The sequence below is a fragment of the Micromys minutus genome, assembly GCF_963924665.1.
Source record: "Micromys minutus genome assembly, chromosome: 1".
In the NCBI taxonomy this organism is placed as follows: Eukaryota; Metazoa; Chordata; class Mammalia; order Rodentia; family Muridae; genus Micromys; species Micromys minutus.
The window spans coordinates 227,571,477-227,589,005 of NC_137969.1; the positions used below are offsets into that span (position 1 = coordinate 227,571,477).

The window sequence follows — 17,529 nt, forward strand, 5'->3', positions numbered from 1 at the left end:
AGTCAGAATGGCTAAGATCAAAAGTTTAGATGACAGCAGATGCTGGTGAGGATGTGGAGAAAGAGGAAAACTTCTCCACTGTTGGTGGGTTGTAAACTGGTACAACCACTCTGGAAATCAGTCTGGCGGCTCCTCAGAAAATTGGACATAGTACTACCTGAAGACCCACTTATCCCACTTCTGAGCATATACCCCAGAGAAGCTCCAACATACAACAAAGACACATGCACCACAATGTTTATAGCAACCCTATTTATAATAGTCAGAAGCTGGAAAGAACCCAGATGTCCTTCAGTAGATGAATGGATACAAAAATTGTGGTATATTTACACAATGGAGTACTACTCAGCTATCAGAAACAATGACTCTATGAAATTCCTAGGAAAATGAATGCATCTAGAGAATATCATTCTGAGTGAGGTAACCCAGTCACAAAAAGATCAGACATAGTATGCAGTTGCTGATAATCGGATACTAACCCCAGAAAACTCTGAACACCCCAGAAACAACCCACAGAATATATGAAGTTCAAGAAAAACAAAGGCCAAAAAAAAAGGTGTGGGTTTCAGGTAGAAAAACTAACCAGAGTATAAACAAGCTGAAACTCAATAAGAATAATTTGGGGAGAAGGAGTAAATAACAAAAACAAAGAGAGACCCACCAGGGCTTTGGACACAGCATCTATCTCACTGTCCTCTGCTCTGTAACTTCCTGGCTCTACTTCCCAACTGAGTCAGAACCAGAAGAGAAAGGATCTAGTGGTCTGCCCATCCAGACTGGCCTCCCAGGACTCAGACCAGTGTGGAGGAAGATGATATTTCTGTAGAAAAACATAGAAGATGTCTCTCATAAATGACCTAAAAGGAGAGTAAGAGCTATGGTTATACTAGTTGACATCAGGAAAGATAGATTTAGTAAAGGCGTTACATTTGTCTTTCTAGTCATGATTATTATCTACATGGAAAGAAAAGCCGTAATAGTTAAGGGGTAATGTCCAAGTGGCCAGAACCATTCACCAACCTTTAACTTTATACCAGAATCTTATCTAAGGTGTGGGAGGTGGATGTTCAGTTTCCAAGGGGAATATACACAGCATATCACTGAACCCTTTAAAGCTCCTGAGACTTAAAGATGCCAAGCATCTCAGCTGCATTAAGTTCAGAAGAACATTTAATGATTCCTCCCAATGCCCGATGGTTAATGAAGCTGCTGGCTGCGTGGTAGGGTTGGGTGTGACATGGCTGTGTGGTAAAGTTGGGTGTGATGTGGCTGAACAGTTTTCTGAGTGTTATCAGTGACCTGTGGTGGCGTGAGCTGAGAGGTGCACGCTTCTCTTTGACTTTTTGTGAACAGCTTAAGTTACTGTCTGTAGCCTGCTGCTTTGTTCAGATGGTGGAGTCCTTCGCCATGCCGAAGCTTTCTATTTCCGTGAGGTCTCCATTTGCTCATTGTTGCTCGTAGTGTCTTGTTAATGGCATTCAGTTCAGAAAGCTTTTTTCTATGCCTCTGTGTTCAACACTATTTCCCCACTTTCCCTTCTGTTAGATTCAGTGTATCTGGCCTTAGGTTGAGGCCTCTGAGCCTTTGGAGTTGAGTTTTGTGCAGGGTGATGAGTATAGACCTATTTACATTCTTCTACATGCAGCCATCCCATTTGACAGGCACCATTAGTTAAAGATGCTGCCTTTTTTATTCTGGTGTGTTTTTCTGGCTTCTTTATCAAAACTCAAGTGTCCATATGTGTGTGTACTTACTTTGTTACCTCCCATTTTTCACTTGCATACAGTGTGCAGCAGTGCAAGTGTATTCTCCCTGACTTTACAGCCAAATCTTCCACGCCAACCATCCCACAGAACTTTCTGCTGGATGCAACTGGCAGTCTCAGGAAAGTTGACCCCTTTAAAGTTGCTGGGGAAGGAATATAGAAGGTAGGCATGGCTGAAGCTTTGATGTTAACTGTAGGTACATATCCGGCCTTGATTACAATGGCCAGGTGGCCACTTATGGTCAGAGATCATTAAATCACTTTAGGAAAATTAATACAATAGGAAAGAATAACTATGATCAGGCCAGCACAACTACTCAATAGCTTGCTGCACGAGCCTAGTGAACAAAGTGTGATTCCTGAGACCCACATAGAGACAAAAGGAGAGAATCAATGCCACATAGTTGTCCTCTGACCTCCAAATACAGACACCTTGCCCCTAACCTCACAGGACACCAAGAATGCTATCACCATTGCTCTTAACTGTGTTCAGTTGCGTCGTGACATTAGGGACAACCTGTTGTGACATCAGGGACAGCCTGTTGAATGGGAGGCAGAAAAGGAGCCCAGGCATGGCCAACTCAAACCCTCAGGGTTACTGCTTCTAGTTTCTGCTTCTAGTCATGTGTGTGTGTGTGTGTGTGTGTGTGTGTGTGTGTGTGTGTGTGTGTGTGTCTATGTGTTGTATGTGTGTGTATGTGTATATGTGTGTATATGTATGAATGTATGTGTATGTGTGTGAGTGATATGTGTATGTGTGTGATATGTGTATGTGTGTGTGGCATGCGTGTATGTGTGTATGTATATGTGTGTATGTGTATAAATGTATGTGAGTGATATGTGTATGTGTGTATGTGTGTGAGTGATATGTGTATGTGTGTGTGTGTATGTACATCTCCGATTCTCAGGAGAGAGTCATTCCTCACCGAAGTCTAAAAAACACTATGCTCATATTGAGTTGAAACAAACGGACTTAAGCTACTGGTCTTCAGAGACTCAAAGTGCCTGCTCTCTGAAGGGAGTTTGCTATTACTTCATCAGACTTAACAAAGCCCTATCTCCTGAAGACCAGTTCAAACAGACATATTTTAGGACAAATTGGGTCTGCTTTGACAAAGATTTACAGACCCTAGTGGTTTGCAGGTCCCTTGGTAGTTTGCTAATTCTGCTTAATAAAAAATATGATTGTATTTGTTTACTTTCTCTGTGTGTGCATATTTATGTAGATTGAAACCTGTTTTCTTCTTCCACTGGGTGCCTCCCGGGCATCCAATGCAGGTCATCTAGCTTAGTAGCAAGTGCCTTAAGCCACTGAGCCATCTCACAATCCTTCTATCCTTTTCAATTTTGTGGGTTTGGTACTATTTTTAAAAAGAATTTATTTGCTTTTCTTTTGTGGGCTTGAGTGTTTCGAGCGTTCTGCCTGCATGTTTGTGCACCATGTGCATGCAGTACCATAAAGTACCAGAAGAGGGCATCAGAACCATTGGCGCTGGAGTTAGAGACAGTTGAGAGTCACCTTGAGAACTCTGAGAACTGAAGTTGTGTCCTCTGGAGAAGTTCTTATACCTGGAGCCACCTCTCCAGGTCCTATGTTGTGTGTTTGTTTTTGTTTGTTTGTTTGTTTGTTTGTTTTATTTTGCTTTGTTTTTTATTTTTGCCACAGGGCAACTTTATTGAGTGGTAACATGGTCATGCCCAGAAAACGTGTCTTCCCTCTCATTCACACTGCCAGGCAGGCAGGCAGACAGACAGACAGACAAACAGACAGACAGACACACACACACACACACACACACACACACACACACACACACACACACCCTTGCCACAGTTCAGTTCTCAGCCACAGGGGTGAGACACCTCCTCTATTCCTGGGATCCAGAAGCAACAGGTGCCCGAGGGAGACACAAGGGGAGACAGGTGGGAGAAAGTTGGGGTGCAGAGAACAGGAGTAGGAAGGGCTGGGAACACCCATCAGACAGCTGCACAGTGAGATCTCAAGCCCTGGTGGCCTCAGCTTGGCTGCACCCCTTCCAAAAAGCCTTCCAAGGTGTGGCGAAACATTCAGGGTTTGGGAAGGGCAGAGTCCCACTCCGTTTTAGTCCTCACTAGAAGGGCAAAGCGTGATGGGGAGGTCGCAGGCTGCTTCAGCTTTGGGGCTCCTCTGGAGCCTCACCACTCTCTTCCCCAGCATTGTCAGCTGTCCACGGCGACAGGTTGTCTCTCAGCAGCTGCAAGGGCGCTGATCTTGTAGGAGTCCTCACTGAGGGTGTGCAGATCAGCCATAGCCTCGTCCAAGGTGGTCTCGGCCAGTGAGATGGCTTCCTCGGGACTGTTGGCTATCTCGTAGCGGAAGACAGTAAAGTTCGGGGCCGGGGCCAGGCGAATGGGGTTGGTGGGCGGCGTCTCCTTCTTCCTGATGTCCGTGGCCTCCTGGTAGGCTGACTGGGCAGAATCGATGATGAGCTTCTTGTCATCGCCAGTGTCCACTTCAGCTAGGTAGCCGTAGTAGTCACCCTTCATCTTCAGGTAGAAGACGCGGCTCTCGGCCTCTCCAGCCCCTTTGATGAGGTGGGAGTCCAGCAAGCCTAGCGCGGTGTCGCACACACCTCTGAGCTCGGTCTCTACCTTGTCCCGGTACTCTTTCACCTCGGGGCCCTTCTCTTCAGACACCCCTCCCCCCGTTGCTCCTCTGTTGGTGCTGGACAGGACTCTTCAGGCTGCTCGCGGGCTGCCCACCACGCTCTATTAGGCCACGGAGAGCAGGTTCCACTCTTCACAGGAGAGCTCCTCACCCTTATCCACCATTCATGAAAGCTGCCATGCCCATATAGAGTTCCACCTGTTTGGCCAGATTGGCCAGTTTGGCCTTCTGGATCAGACTAGCTTTCTCCATGACTCCGAGGATGGACAGACAGATGGGTGGACTGGCTGCCTTGGGACTAATGCTGTATTCTGCCTTTAAAAAAAAATTATAGTGATCTTTTTCAATATTTATAGTTATATGCTAATATGACCAAAACAATCATGTTTTGGTACTGCTATGGGATTCCAGTGTATCCTCGAAAAGCTGAGGGTGACCCAGATACCATCTAAAGTGACAACATCTATCCAACAATGTTTGCAAGGCATGTCTGGTTGTCTTTTGATTGACAGCCTCCATCCCATTATGTGCCATGTTGGACCGTCCCCAGATGTAAGACAAAACTCCTCATTTTCCAATGCTAGTTCGTGGCTGAATGACATTTTTTTGTGGACTGAGGGTTTATTTTCTCGAAATAGATATTGCATCAGGCCAGCATCAAGGAAAGTGCAAAGTGTTGGGATCGGCCAGTGTGTTAAGTTTCACAGTGTGGTGATAAAGGGAGGAGAAGATGCATTAGGTAATGGGCTCCTTGCCGCTGATGACATTGTGGAAAGCTGAATAAACAGAAGTTTCACAGTAAATTGAAAAGATCGCAATACCTAGAGAATTGGGTTGTCACAGGGCACCTGTCCCGGACCACACACCCTGTACCAGCCTGCATCTCTGGAGTCCTTGGTACATACCAACTTGGAATAGTTCAGTAGTAGAAAGAAGAGCATAAATTACAAAGTTGTTTCCAGCTTTACTGGGGCGAAGTCTTCAAATCACATATGTGGAGGGTACACTTGGATCTATTCTGTAAAACATTCTTTAAAATTAATGGCACAGAAGCCAGTGCGAGGTCCTTTCCAGTTCACAGTCGAAAGACTCGGGTTAAGAAAATTCAACAGATAAGTGAATCTTTTCCCCTGGTAAAAGAGAAACGACTTCAGATGAAATGAGTTTAACAAAGTTTATTTAAGTGCTGAAAGACTCATAAATGGGACAGCCCTCCGGACTAGGAAGGGTTCAGAAGTCCACGGAAAGTCTGCTGTCAGAGCAATCCAGTGTCCCTCTGCCTGTCAGCCTCATGCGTCCAGCCTGTGAGAGCTCAATGCCCACGGTGCTCTGAGCCGGAAGGACCTTCCAAGTTCCCTCCTTCTGTGCCGAAGGTTTGCTCAGAAGCTGGAGGCTATTTGTGTTCACCAGAGCCACGATTTCCGGAGCATCTTAGGTGAGTTAAGCCCTGAAGTTGGGAGGATGGGTGAAGCTATCCCTTCCAATTATTCCCTGGCTCCCCTCCACCCCTTCTCCACCAGTTCCAGCAGCATCGAAGACATCTACAGGACAGACATGACATGCTCATTCACTGCCACTGCTAAACTCCAAGCAGCCTCTTTACCAGGAAATAGAACTGAGAAAGGAAAGAAGAAAGCCAGAGCGAGGTCATGAAGAGAGGACCTTCATGGATGTTCTCTGAAATGCTGGTGACACTGGGCAATCACGTATCTGTCACTGACCCCACCTGGAAGACACCTCTAAGCTTGAGTTTTATTCTGCCTTGTTTTCCTGATTTCATTCTCTTCCTCTCTCCTGTCCTTGAATCTCAGCAGACAAAGGACAAATCTGCTGAGATGCACACCATGAGTGGTTGGGTGACCTGCAGCTGTCACACCGTCCCGATAAGAAGCCTGGCTGGCGCCAACAAGGGGCAAGAGGACACTCCCATATCAAACCGGGCGATTTAGCAAATGGCCAGTGGCTGGATGAGATGAGAGCGAGGTAATCTGTTTCTCTGGCACTCAGAGCCTCTGCCGAGTAATGGTTCTGTCTGAGGTCCTGGGGGCAGAGCAGTGGCTAGCCCAGGGTCATCCCCCAGCCTTCTGCAGCAGACACCAGAACCAGAGTAGCCTGGACGGGCCAAGATCCTGATACCTGGCAAGAAGTCCTGCAAGATTTGTAGTTTAGAAAATAATTGTGAAAATGCTATTTAAGGCCAGCATTAAGTGAGAGCAAGGAGGAATGGAGAATTGAGAAACTTGCCCCGGCCTGTGTATCTGATAATGACCGATGACGTCAGGCTTTGAACTCAGGCTGCCTGTGTTGTGAGAGTCTGATGGCACGAGAATACCAGAGTCCAAATCCTGTTAAGTGAGCATCAGTATTTCAGCTGAAAGCAGATGCCCCACAGGAAGCCCCGTGTGCATGTGCACACACAGTTCTTAATTCAATCAGCCAGCGTCTGCTTCCTGCTGGGTGCTGGGCACTAGGCTGGAGCCAGATGCTCCGATGCAGCTGAACACTGTGGGTGGAGTATTAGTGGGCGGGGACTCAGCACCTATGGGATCCAGGAAGAGTTGTCTGAGGAGACTGCCCCGTGTTTCCTTTGCAGTGCTCACTTACATAGCATTTGGACCATGAGTTCCCAGAATGCCCAAGGATGGCTACCTTCTTACAGCCAGTTCTCTCTATGCATTTACAGTTGTGCTCTTTGAGTTGGTGATAGCCCAAGCTCGGCCCTGTCGGCCAGCAAGAATTAGCACCATTTCCCATGGAGAAAGGCTGAAGATTTGGGGATCAGGGTCTGCACAAGCAGGAGAAACTGAGGCCCTGCTCAGCAGTCTCCTGACATCATGGTCTGCAGACAGTTCTACTTTAATCACCAATTGACACTCTGTCAAGCCTCCTGGTTCCTGCCTCCTCTCCCACTGTCACGTAACCTCTAACACGTCTTTCCTGCCTGCCCACATTCCTTCCTTTGTAACGTCTGGACCTTCACAACTGACACGCTAATTTTACCCATACACCCAGAAGTTCCAGGAGCACTTGAAAAACCCTCACAAGTGACTATAACCACTTTTCCCTTGACTTTCAATTCTGGCTTCTGGAACATACTATAAATGACATCAAACAGATTTCAGATCTGTACCTTTCGAACCAAGAAGTCAAGCAGCCTTCAGAACGTCAATGATAATTAATTTAAGCAAAATACAAAATCAATAGCACTATCCTAGATCCCAGTCCATTTAGAAAGCTCGCAAACTTAAGCGGCTTTCAAAGACAACAGTGCCCCCGTGTGGTAGTTTTGTTTATTGCATACCAAGAGCTACTCAAAGTATAGAATGTGGGCAGAAGCAAAGACCTCACTCAAACCTAAATCATTTCTACATTAAACCAAAAGGCTGTTTCTGCCAAAAAAAAAAAAAAAAAAAAGATGGGTGAAGCAGGGTGGATGCTGAGACTTTTTTGAAATTGTGAAGAATCTCTTTTCTCCGTGAAACCACTCCAGGCAGTGTGGGGAGCTCAAGTAATTTCTAAGGCTGGATAGAGTCCATGAGAAGGGAAGGGACTGGAGAGACGAAGGAGCTCAGAAAGAGGCAGGCAGCACAGAGGTCTGGGTGGCCTGGTATAGACAGGGGACAGGGTCACGTTTACCTCGCAAACAAAATGTGATCGTTTGCATAGTGTGTATACACGTTCGCGTGGGTGTGCACACTTGTGTGGAGGCCACAGGCCAACCCGAGATGTCTTCCTTAACTGCTATCCACGTTCTTTTGTGAAGCAGAGTCCTTCACTAAACCTAGAGCTCAAAGATGCAGCTAAATTAGCCTGCCAGTAAGCCCTAGGAATCTTCCTGTGTCCAGCTCCCAACACTAGGATTATAGGTTTATACCATGCACCCATCTTTTATGTGGATGCTGGGAATTGAACTTCATGCTTGTGCAGCAAGCAGTTTACTGATCCATCTCCCTGATCATTTGCATATTTTAAACTGAGTGAGAGGTGACACTGAACAGTCTCATATGAGAACAGAGTAGTAAAGAAGAGCCACCCAAGAGTACCAACCACACTGAGACGACTCCCATTTCCCACTGCACAGGGACCAGAGACACTGGCCTGAAGTTGGGGCAGTTTGTTTCTCCTGACTTTCAGCTCCATGGGTGATGCTGTCCCTCCAGAGACCTCCACGTCTGCCTGGCCTCTGGGGTTCAAGAGGTTGACCAACACAGGACATGAGACATAAAGCTGTGTGTCCCTTCTCCTGGCCTCTGGGGTTCAAGAGGTTGACCAACACAGGATCTGAGACATAAAGCTGTGTGTCCCTTCTCAGAACCTGTAGATGTTATAGTTTGGACATAAACACACTCCCACCCCCACCGCCCCGCACAGCACAACACACAGATGTAAACACTTGGTCATTTTTGCTGGCAGTTTTAGGAGGTTGTAGACCCTTCGGGGTCTGGGTCCAGGCTGGAAGCAGAGGGTCCCTGGAGGTGAGCTTTGAGAGCTATAATCACCTGTGGTTCTGATCTGAGACTATATATATTTTATCTAGCCTGTCTTCTGAGATATGAGACGTCCAGGCTATCTGCTTCACTCGTGTGACATGCCTTCCCGCCGTGATGAATCATGTGCACCCCTTGAAACCATGAACCAACACAAACTTCTTCCTAGAGTGGGGTATTCTTCCTACAATAGCAAAGCAGTGGGGGGGAGGTGGTCCTCACTGGTACCCCTTGCTGATACCAAACTCTGAGTAGCCACCCTCGTAATGCTTCTACCCACTCTCAGTGTGCTTGAGGGACAAGACTCCAATTTGTCATCTGGAAAATGGGACTGGTGCTTCCTAGAGAAGTCACATGATCCTCATGAAATTCTTATATTTGCATGGATTACCATGAGGGTCACACTAAGGGATAAAATAAAGGTGTCAGAGACTGTATAATGTGCCATAATGGAGGAGCAGGGTAATCTAGTGATCCCTTGTCACTATCTGCAATCCTGGAAAACCACGTCTAAAGAAATGAGAAGTCTGAGGCCAAGCTTTGGGGATGTGACCTTACAGGATAGAGTTGAGCTGGTGAGAGAGTTAAGTCTTATGTTTCCTTTTGGCAATGAATGAATGAGTGAATAAGTGAATGAATGAGTGAACATTCAGTTCTTGACCTATGAACTGTCTCTGGAAATATAGAGCATCTCCTGTTCTTGGTAGGGTGACCTTAGCCCTCACTGTGTTTGGAACAGGGAATAGGGCCCCACCCATACCATGGTGTGTCCTCACGAAGGCAAGTGAGACCACACCTGGAGGGTATCAAAGAAACACATATCAAAGAGTCAATTATTACAGCTATGGAGGGCACCGGGCCATGATGGAGGCAGACTGGCCTAACACATGTGTAGACTGAGAACCTCAAACAATGCAGATGACCACAGGCCCCATGGGGGAGGGGGGGGAAAGAAAGGGAAAGGGGGTGGAGGAAGGGAGGGAGACAGACAGAGAGATGGAGGGAGACAGGGAAAGAAGAGAGGAAGAGAGAGGGAGAAAGGAGAAAGAGAGGTGGGAGGAAGAGAGAGGGAAAGAGGGGAAGGGAGGAGGAAGAGGAGGAGAAGGAGAAGAAGAAGATAGAAGAAAAGACTTCCTCAGAACCTCCAGAGAGGCCAGCTCTGCCTACACAAGATTTACAAGTGAAGTCTTGATCTGGGAGATACATTTTTGTTGTTTTAACGCACAAAGAGAAAGCAAGACTCCAAAGAACAGAAGCCTGGCTTATGACCTGGTGGCAGTAGGGAAGGTGGGGCCTATGGCTAAGTCTGGCTAGAGACGGTTTTGAACAGGCATGCTGAAGCAGGCAGTCTCCCTTGTGTTTTGAACTGGTGAGTAATACCAGCTGAAGAAGATTCCCTTTTAGGGAAGGAAGATCACAAACAAGACTACGAACTGGATAGAATCGGTCCCGTTTCTAAGACCTTCACTTTTCTATACCACTTTCTGTCCCTTGTATCAGCCTCCCTGAGAATGCTGGCCATCTGTCTTCTCCTCACAACTTAAACAGCCCATCTCTAATTCTAGAGACAGAAGGTTCAATCCATCCTCTCAGAGATCATTCTTCACATATACACCATAAGCCAGGGCCCTTGTTAGAAGTGCAGTGTCGAAGGCAGAAACCATCAAGGAAAGATTGGACAGACTTGAAGACACAGTACATTAAATTTCTACTTCGAAATCCACTGTGCTGAGGGACTCTTTACGACACAGTGACAGACACCTAAGGTAATTAATTTAAAAGCAGTGAGGGTTTCATGACAATGTGACTTGATAATGGAAGCATGGGAAGAGGGAGACTGCCCATCTCAGGGTCACCAGAAAGTGCAGAGAAGAGGCTCATGCTTTCTACCCCTGCAAGGGCACAGTCCCAATGACCTAGCTTTATCCTGCTAGACCTCACCTCCTAAAGGCCCCAGATATCATTCTGGAGTGTCACAGGCTGGTGACCAAATATTTAGCTCAGGGGCCTAAGAAGAACATTGTGTTCTATGAATGGTACTCACCTAACATGGTCATGTTCCTGAATATAAGGCTATCATATTTCCCAGTGAGAAGGGCAAAAGAAATCAAGAATACAGGCACACAGACCTGGCTGGGATGTGGGGACAGGGATCTGAGAGAAAAGGGGGACTGTTTTAGCACAGTTTGGAGGCCATTCATAAACTTTATTCCAAAGACTTAAAATCAATTCAGAAATTCCATTGCCCAATGTTTATCTTAAGGAAATCATGGGGCATTTGAGAAAATTGTACCTGTTTATTTCTGTACCATTTATCACTGAAAACAAAGTAGGAATCTATTTCAGTGACAGAGATGGGGATTATCTACTACTACAGGAGCATTAAAAACAAAGAAGTTTCAAGGAAGAGAAAAGACCCCCTGGGAGGAGGTGGTTTACATGTGACTTCTATTTCTTTTATTTACCTACACTTTCCAATTTAGCTTTTCCCTAAAATAAACTTCTGCATGAACAAAAACAATGAACACTTTTGTTTAAAATAAAAGCATTGGCCATTTAGGTAATAGTGTACTCAAAATTTCATGTTGCAAACAATATTTTCCATTTGCTGTTAATTAATTATTTATCATATAATTAAGTTCTTACCACATCTGATGGTTAATCTTGACTGTCAGCATTATGGGATTTAGAATCGTTGTGGACATAAATACCTGTTCATGGCTGTAAGGAGCTTCTAGATTAGGCTAACTGGGAGAAAGATCCATCTTAAATGTGAGAGGCACTGCTCACTGGGCTGTGAATCCAGACTGAATGAAAACAGAAAGCCAATTGAGCACCAGTGTTCACCATCCTCTGCTCCCTGACTGTGGATACAGTGTAACAGCTGCCTCCAGTTCCTGCCACTGTAAGTCCCCCAGCATGCTGCATTGTACTCCAGAACTGTGCGCCAAAACAAACCCCTCCTTTCTTAAGTTGCTTTGGCTTGGTCTTTTGTCAACAAAAAGCAACAAGAAAATAATTCCTATACCAATAATTCTCAGAGTTGACCTATCTGACTAAGTTCTGACTATAATTCTCAGAATTAAATAAATGGCATTACCCTTTCATAACAAAGGTGTCATTCCAAAAAGGTTAAATGATTATATGGCTGTATATGTATATGTAAATGATCAGCTGTATATCAGAGTCACACAGCCGATAAACAGCAAGACACACTATAAAACCCAGGGAAACACACCATTCCCCTTGTATCTGTTGCTTCATAACAAAAATCCAAGACCACAGACGGCTTAGTGAGTAAAAAGTTCTTGCTGCCAGACTTGATGGCCCATGACTGATCCTCAGGACCCACATAGTAGAAGGAGAAAACAGACTTCTACAAGTTGTCCTCTGACCTCCACATATGCACTATGACAAATGTATGCACACACACGTGTGTGCACCCACACAATGGATTTTTTAATATAAAAACTAAATACCCAAATGATTCTTGTGCAGTTACTGTACAGAACATGTGGAAATGATGTAGAAACGAGAGAAATACTGGGGCTTTACTGGGGCTTCAGAAAGCATAAAGGTGTCAAGGATGAGGGGCATGGCATTTCTAATGTACAGATTACAGGTAGCCTAATACACCCTTGGGAGCTAGCTGGGGGAAAGAATGGATGGATAGAGAGGGAGGGCTATGGGAAGTAGGCATAGGGAGGGGAGGATTGAAAGGAAGACAGACAAGTGGGAAGATCTCTGAAAATCAGTTTTACTCAGGGAGTGATGGTGGTCTCGTATTTGTTGGTTTCCAATCACTCTCTGAATATCAAATGCAGTAAGCGGTAAAGGCAGGGCCCTGTGAACACCTTCAGCCCTCTCTAGATTGATCTGTTACTAAGTCTACAGACATTTAGTGCAGAATTCTATCTGCCAACAGACAAGTGATCACTGCCGCCCCCTTGTGGTGGCTCCTAAAGCTGGTTGCCTTTGGTTCCAGACAACTGTGAAAGTGCACCCTTGCCTCTCAATTTACTTTCCTATGAGCCCCAGGATGCTGCAGCTTATCAAGGACCGCCTTTCTGCGAGGGTGAAGGTGGGGCAAAGAAACAGAAGAAGCCAGACAGACCTGAATCTCCTCCCCGAGGAGTAGGAGAAGCTAGGAAATGGCCACACATTCCCCACTGTTGCTAACTAATCCCAAAACCATGATTTCCAGCGAGCATGCCCCAATCTCACTTAGCAACGTCCAGCTCCTCCAGCTACTTAGCTCTTCCCTCCCTGGGCCCCAGCGGGTGTCTAGCGCCTGCAGATATGTGTTTCCCTCACCAGGGAGGGTATAGGCATTCCATCTATAGCCTTAGTTTCTGATCTACATCATGTATTCAGCTTGGTCTCCTGTGCCGATTCTTAAACCTGCTTCTTACACATGGGAACCACCGCTTTAATCCCCTACTGTACTTAGCATCCGTGGTTTTCCGCAGGGCCCTGAAAATAGCACGGAACCAAAGAACCATTCATTCTTTTGTTGTGCTCTCCTTAACTCAGGCCTCTCCTGGGCTTCCTCCTTCCCCCGTGGGTTACCCTCTTTCACTTGGTGGGAAGGGGGAGACTTGGGAGCACTGGGAACAGCCTGAATGGTGGTATGCAAGTGTTGCATCAAGCATGCAGGGCACGATTATTAAACACCGGTGCAATACATTGCTATCAGACAGCAAGAGGGAATTCAGGACAGGATGTGCGTGTAAGGATGTTACTTACAGTCTACGTGGAAAGACTGGAAACAACGAGTCTAGGTGTTAGGATCCAAATAAATAGAGGTGTGCTGTGTACAGCAGCCAAAATCTCCAGCCCTGGAAGACCTCTGGGAAACTGGGAACAAACTCAGATCCCAAGGCCGGACACTCGTGGAGATAGTGATCTTACCAAGCACCGGCAGTTTCTGCTCTTTATGGACCAGGCCATTTGCTCTCTACCATGTGACAGGATGCAAAGTGAGGGTGTGTTCCCAGTGCCCATGGCTGCTGGGCTTGTCAACTCCTGGTGTGTCCCTCCAGTGCTTCCACTGGGGTTCTGGTATCCCCACTGCCCACAGTGCTTGCCTGCGTCCCTTGTCTGTATATGATATTCTGCTCTGGTCTCCACCATCCTGTATCTTCCTCAAGTGTCCTCATCCATCACCTTGACAACTGGGAAGATGCCCTCTTCCTTTGCATCGCAGTTGCACATCCCGCTCTCTACGTAGCCAGGATTATCATCTCAGATGTGACAGTTGCAAAGAATCATGAAAGTTAGCATGGCAGTTGTTCAGTGGCCTTACTGAGACAACCCACAGAATGGAAGGGTTTTGTGGAACTAGATCTGTCATAAGAGAGGTGGTCACTTGGAGAAACCCCTTGGCTTTTTCATTGGAGATAACTCTGAATCATTCCAAGCCTAGGACACCCCTTGAGAAACCTCCCATGTGTGGGGGAACTCAAGGAGTCAGGTGGGCAGAAGTGTTAGACCAGGCTGCAGAGGGTCGCTAAGAATATGTTATAAAGATGCATGAGCATCTTCAAGGCCTCACTCAGCCCCTGGAACCTTTGGACCGCATTTGGCTCATAAGATCGGCAAGCTGCTATGTCTTTGAATAGGGTACGGTTGTTGTCTTACTTACTTCTATATGAAGAAAAATGATACACAGACTGGACTGACCAGCTAACAAGCATTATTTCTCCCAACTCTAGGTAGCAATTCCAAGATTAAAATGCTGTAAACAGATCCAATATCTAGTGAGACCCTTTCCTTGGCCTCAGGGTGGCCAACTGATTTCTCCCTGTGTCCTCACAGGCTGAGAGAGACCTCTGTTCTCCTCCAGGCCTTATAAAACACCAATCCCATCATAGGGCTTCTCCCTCCTGATCTCACCCAAAGGCTGTGTCCCAGGACCATCACACCAGGGACTAGAATCCAACAGGTGAGGTGGTTTACATGCCACCAGCCCATAGTGACTGTACTTTGTCTCTGGAAAGACTGCAGACTGGATAGACCTGTATGTGCACACTCGGTTCTCCTTGCTGTCACCACTGGTCCAGGGCTCTGATCTAACACTTCCCATGTGCTGCACAGTAGTGGAGACAGCTTTGGGCTCCTATTTCTCCTCTACCACATGCTGATTCTTTGCATGGTATCTCACTGCTTTCCAGTGTCCCTCCATATGTGTCCAGGACTCAAGCAGGAAGGAGTAATCAAGTTGATGTCTTTCTTCTACATGGATCACTGGACTGGCCACATTTTGCTCTTTTGTGGTGGTGGTGGTGGGCTAGGATATTGTCTAGGCTTCCTTCCTCTAGGATAATGGTTCTCAACCTGTAGGCTATAACCACTTTAGCAAACTTCTATCTCCAAGAACATTTACATTATGATTCATATCAGAAACAAAATTACAGTAATGAGGTAGCAACAAAAATAATTTCATGGTTGGGGGTCACCACAATATGAGGAACTGTGTTAAATGGTCACAGCATTAGGAGGGTTGAGAACCACTGTTCTCGGGCTTTCTGGCTTGGGTCTTGGAGGTTCCCGTTCTGATTTAGGAAGAAGAAAGCACAGGGGATACTTTCTATTTGTTTTCTCCATCTGTGTCTGAATATCTTGTATTCATTATAAAGTTTTGACTGAGGAGTTCTGCTGGGAGCTAAGGCTGGAAATACGAGACACTGTCACAGCCATCTCTGTGTGTATCTGGGATGTAGCACGTGACCCATGCCCTCTCATGAGATGTGCCCATTCCGTGTGATGCATGGAAGTCTCCCAATAAGCCTGGCTGGTTTTTGTATGGCCTATTCTCAGGCACTGCCTGGACTTAAACCAGATGCTGCTTTCCTCTCCTTGGCAGTTGGGGAGTCATCAGCCCCTCTTCCTAGTTGGGCAAGGATAGTCCAGAAAACAAAGAAAAGACAGCTGGGAAGATCTTGAATAAGAAAGAAGGAAGCTCAAGTAGGATGTCTAGAATTCTTTTGTGGTCCCTTCCAGCCTTGTTTGTTTCCTCCACGGTATCTTCTGCTATTATCTGGGTCATCTCTGAACCATGCCAAACAACTCACTTCAAGTACTGGCTCTGGTCCCAAAATGGCTTGAGTGTCAATTCCAGTTGCTATTTACCTCAGACTATGCAACCTTAGGCAACTCACACAACCTCTTCATCTCAGTTTCTTCATCGTCACGGACAGGAAGAATGACAATGCTTGTTTTCCCAGGTGGCTATCCATATGAATTATTACACACATTCTTTGGAACGATGCCTGGTAAACACTAAGTTCTGTGTAAGTGTTTGCTGAAACTGTCTCCAGATTCTGCAGTTTTTAAGACACTCCATTCTCATTCTCTATGGCCACCTTTCCATATCTAGCTAATAGCAAATGGTTCTCAAGCAAGACCTCCTGCACGGTTGATGCAGGGGCTGAGTCCATGGTCCTATAGACCATCAAAAATGCACACACTGTGGCCTTCAGTGCACTCAAGGACCATTGTTATTTCATGTCTAAGACAGACAATGTTGTGAGCCCACTGAGTACTACAAACATACGTGTGTTACAGAGCACAGAATATTCTCGTGTTGAGTGAATGAATAAGACCCTGTTGCCATCCATTAAGGTCCCACATTTGTGCAGTCATTCATTCACCCCTCCATTCATTCACAAAAGCCTGTGTGTGTGTGTGTGTGTGTGTGTGTGTGTGTGTGTGTGTGTGTTTCTCAGGAGCTGTCCACTTTGGTGTTTGAGACAAGGTCATTCATTAGAACCTGAGTCTCACTAAGTAGAGTATATTGGACCATTCAGAGACCTTTGAGATCAACTGTCTCCACCTCCTTAATGCTGGGATAAACATATGCTGCCATAATTGGATTTCTACCCAAGTTCTGGGGGTTGAACTCGGATTTTCATGCGTATATGGTGAGAACTTTATAGACTGTGATATATCCTCAGCCCCTCATTTAAAAAAAAAAGAGATCATTAAAACTTTAAAACCTCTTTTAAGCATCAATGATGAGCCAAAAGCATGTTTTACTGACAGCTTTCCATAATAGACCCTGGGTAACCCCATCAGACCTTGGGTTCTACTGGGTCAAAGAATTAAAGTAAATCCTGTGCTCTCTCTTTAACAAGAGAAAATTTGGGAACTAAACACCTTACTGATAGCTGACAGTAAGTTAATCTCAAATTCAGAGCCCTATTTCAAGATCTGAACATCACAGCTGAGCTCAGCCAACCCTACCAGCATCCGCAGATGATTAGTGACTTGGGGCCGAAATACACAAGACTGGAAGTATTCTGCCAGAGGAATTGTAATCTTTCTAAATCCATTGTCGTCACAAAACTTTTGAAAGTTGCTGTGTGTGTGCAAACTGCTTACATTGCCAGTCCTATTTTGAGAGTATTTTTCTGTTTCCTGAATGTAGGGACACTTCAGTTCGTGTCACAGCCCCACAAAGTGGTCTGCTGTGACATATCCCAGAAGCCATCTTTCCTTCCCTCCTGAGTGCTAAGAAAGCCTCATGTTTGACTGAACTCACTGTTGCCTCCGTTAAAAGACTTTCCCAGCTTCCTTTGAGGCTACATATGATCTACCATGTTCTGACCAGGATGTGTGGTAATGTCCTC

The 17,529-nt window shown here is 45.9% G+C and overlaps 1 protein-coding gene and 1 pseudogene across 11 annotated transcripts in view; one reads left to right on the top strand and one right to left on the bottom strand.

Annotated features, from left to right (window-relative positions):
* RGS6 (regulator of G protein signaling 6) overlaps nucleotides 1-17,529 on the top strand; it is a gene marked incomplete at both ends in the record, with an annotated part of 483,564 nt that overhangs the window by 344,286 nt on the left and 121,749 nt on the right. The gene's annotated exons all lie outside the window — the stretch shown is intronic.
* Nucleotides 3,916-4,664, bottom strand: LOC308439926 (14-3-3 protein sigma-like; annotated as a pseudogene). The gene has a single exon. The product of its transcript is annotated as a 14-3-3 protein sigma-like (transcript).